We start from the raw sequence: 3,777 nt of genomic DNA, 5'->3' as shown, positions 1-3,777 counted from the left end.
TTCAAGTCAAGGCCTTATGTTCTTTCAGCTTGAGAAATGCTGAGTATGTTCTTTCCTCTGGGTTTTCTAACTCCAGGTCTTTGCACATTTCATTATAAATACTTTATTTTGTCTTCTTGAGCTACCCTTTGAAATTTTCTGTTCAGTACTTTTTTTATTTTGTTAGATAAATTTTATTACATCAAAAATACCACCAATAGGTCTTAGGAATCACTCAAGCCTTGTTTCCATAGCTAGATAGCTTTTTTATCTTCCTCATCAGCCTGTTGGACAGTTCCTTTATCCGACACATAGATACCATCCAAACATTTTTGGATATCCTTGTTTTTAACTGTAGTGGCTTGCTGAATTAAAGCAGCTGAATTTGATACAAGTTCAATGTCATTTCCTTCAAGAATTAATTCATCTTTCTGGGCTTGAGATATTGCACAAGCAACACCTGCCCTCATCCGAACCCTATGAATGTATTTTTCACCCAAGAAGTTTCGGATTTCAACAAGACACCTGCTCTTTTGGATAACAACGTTGATGGGGACGTGAGCATACACAGACCTCATCTTGTAACGGAAGCCCAGTGTAACGCCCTTGATCATATTCTGCACATGACTACAGATGGTATGGACTGTAGCCAGTTCCTTTCTGTTTCCCACCATTTGTCAACGGGAAGCCAATGTGAAACCTCTTCTTTTTCTTCCCCAGGAGGCTGAGCTCCACATTGATGTGGTTGAAGTCCCTCCGCAGGGTTCCCCGGGGCCCTTTACAATGACTGTGTGGCCCTTCAGACTGATGTCGACATTCTTTGGAATGTTGACAGTCTGGTTGCTGAGAATGGTCGTCATTCTCAAAGTAGATGCGGCAAAGAAAGAACATGTTTCATCCTCTGTTCAGCGCTTTTGCCTTATCATTCTTTCCATTTGCTTTAGCATCTCTATGCTGGAAAGTAAGTTTCAGAGTTCTTTCTGACATCCATTTTGGTCTTTTCCTTCTTTCTTGTCTTAATGACATTTGGCTTTCTTGCTATATGATGTTCTTGATGTCATCCCATAACTCTTAAGGGCTTTGGCCATTAGTGTCTGTGTCTAATGCATGAAATCTGTTCTTGAGGTGATCTCTAAATTCAGGCGGGATATGTTCAAAGCCATATTTTGGCTCTCATGGATTTGTTTTCATTTTCTTGAGCTTCAGCCTGAACTTGTATACAAGTAATTGATGGTCTGCCCCTGGTCTTATATTGGCTGATGATATGGATGGAGCTTTTCCATCATCTCTTCCTAAAGATGTAGCAAGTTTAATTACTGGTGAGGTCCATGTATATAGTAATTTTTATGTTGTTTAAAAAATTATTGGCAATGAAGAAGTCATTGGTCTTGCAAAATTCTTTCATGCACTTTTCAGCATCATTTTTATCACCAAGGCCATTATTTTCCAACTACTGATCCTTCCTCTTTGTTTCCAACCTTTGCATTCCATTAACCAGTAATTATCAATACATCTTGATTGTATGTTTGATCAATTTCACATTGAAGAAGTTGGTAGAATTCTTCCATTTCATTTTTACTGGCTTTTGTTGGTGGTGCATAAATTTGAATAATAGTGGTATTAACTGGTCTTCCTTGTAGGCATATGGATATTATTGTATCATAGACAACATTGTACTTCATGATAGATTTTGAAATGTTCCTTTTGATGATGAATGCAATGCCACTCCTCTTTAATTTGTCATCCCTGGCATAGTAAATCCAATGATTGTTGAATTCAGCTCACTAACACCTATGATATTGATGTTTATGCATTCTATTTCATTTTTTACAACTTCCAATTTTCCTAAATTCACACTTTGTTCTTTCCATGTTCTGATTATTAATGGATGTTTACAACTGTTTCTCCTTATTTTGAATTGTGTTCCATCAGCAAATGGAGGTTCCAAAAATGTTACTCTATTTGAATTATTACAGTCCTATTTTGAATGTGTTCCAACCTGAAGGGCTCATCTTCTGGCACTCTATCTGACAATATTCTGGTGCTATTCATCATGTTTCAATATTCAATATTCTGGTGCAATGTGACAGTGTTTCACTACTATTCATAAGGTTTTCAGTGGCCAAGCATTCAGAAGTAGTATGCCTACCTTCTTTCTAGTTATCGTCATCTAGAAGCTCAGCTGAAACCTGTCACCAGGGGTGCTCCAGCTGTTATGTAAAAACTGTGGTATAGCTTCCAGCATCACAGCAACACAAAGCCACCACAATAAGAAACGGATAGATGAGCCGTGGGAGGAATCACTTGGTCTCCTAAAAAAATTCCTGGAGCTGAGCCTTGATTTCCTCCTGAGGCGTTGGATTCAAAATATGTAACAAGAGGCCAACAGCTCAATCAAGACCATTAGATAGGCATCCTACAATAGCATTGCTTTGGAAACCAAACAAAATGACCATCAATAAATATTGTTTCAACTCCAAAAGACCAGTACTGAGTTATCTACATTAGAGTATGTTTCTCTAAATAGACTAAAACCTTTAAAGGAGCAGAATGACCAGAACAAAACCTTCTTAGTAGCTACTCTGGATCACAGTTCAAATTAAGATGGCCTCTAGGCATGAATTTAAAAAAAAAAAATATTTTATAAGACTTAAAGTTTAAAAAAGGAGCTCTGGTAGCATAGTTGTTACTCATTGGGCTACTAACCTCAAGGTCTGCAATTTGAAGCTACCAGCCGTCCTGTGGGAGAATAATGAAGCTTTCTGCTTCAGTAAAGATTTACAGTCTCGGAAACTGTATGCAGCGTCGCAATGAGTTGGAACTAACTCCATGGCACACCTCCACCACCACCACCAGAGTTTAAAAGGAGCAGAAACTCCAACAACACTAGGCCGTTGGGCTGAAACAACCCACAAAACCCAAACCTGAAAGATGTACCACAAACAGCAAACACCATGAAGCTTTGTCTAGAGTTAAACTATACATAGTACAACTCGGGCTGCTAACTTCAAGGTCAGCAGTTTGAAACTACCAGCTGTTCCACAGGAGAAAGATGAGGCTTTCTGCTCCCCTAAAGATGTACAGCCTCGGAAACCCTGTGCAGGGTCGCTATGAGTCGGAACCAACTCCACGGTACTTAACAACAACAATAGTACCAGCTATCTTCTGTAAATCTTTGGTTGTATATCAACATGAACATAGAAAAACTTATCTATTAAAAACATAAATCTCTTTTCTTAGACACTTGGCTGAAAAAATAAAGCTTGCTGTCATTTTATTCTATAAAATCATAGTTTGAACTTCAGTCCTTTCTAATCATGGTTATTATCATCTTAAGTTTACCAATAAAAAGTTTTCATCTGAAAGTTATAAATCTAAATCTAAATCCATTACTTAGACAAATTAAGGGGAAAATAGTTTCCCATACCTAGAAAAATAGAACCTAAAAAACACTCATAATGTTTCCATAGAATATCCCATAATAATAACATTTTATTATTCAATGGCTCTTCTCTCTTTTTGACTTTTGGATTCTTTGTAGTTTGTGAACCCTGTTGTCTTCCACAGTTCTGGAAATCTTAATTTACTCTGGTAGGTTCCAAGTTCAAAACATCAGTCCTTCCTGCAAGTCCAGAAAAATCCTTGTTTCTGTTGGAAATTTTTGTTACGTGTTTCATTTCATGAGCAAGTTATATCAGTAAAGACAAAACCCCCAAAAGTTTAGAAAAGCTCTTAGAATAAAGTGAAACAAATTTTATGTACATCTTAAAAATCAAGTATATAAAAACACCATCTAAC

At 37.2% G+C, this 3,777-nt stretch overlaps 1 pseudogene; it reads right to left on the bottom strand.

Annotated features, from left to right (window-relative positions):
• Window positions 1-233: 233 nt before the first annotated feature.
• On the bottom strand, window positions 234-839 carry LOC102812788 (annotated as a pseudogene).
• Between the last annotated feature and the right edge of the window lie 2,938 nt (window positions 840-3,777).

Source organism: Chrysochloris asiatica, unplaced genomic scaffold (genome assembly GCF_000296735.1).
Source record: "Chrysochloris asiatica unplaced genomic scaffold, ChrAsi1.0 scaffold00074, whole genome shotgun sequence".
NCBI classification, from domain to species: domain Eukaryota; kingdom Metazoa; phylum Chordata; class Mammalia; order Afrosoricida; family Chrysochloridae; genus Chrysochloris; species Chrysochloris asiatica.
Note: the sequence above shows the minus strand (reverse complement) of the source record. Positions and strands in the feature narration are given on the sequence as shown.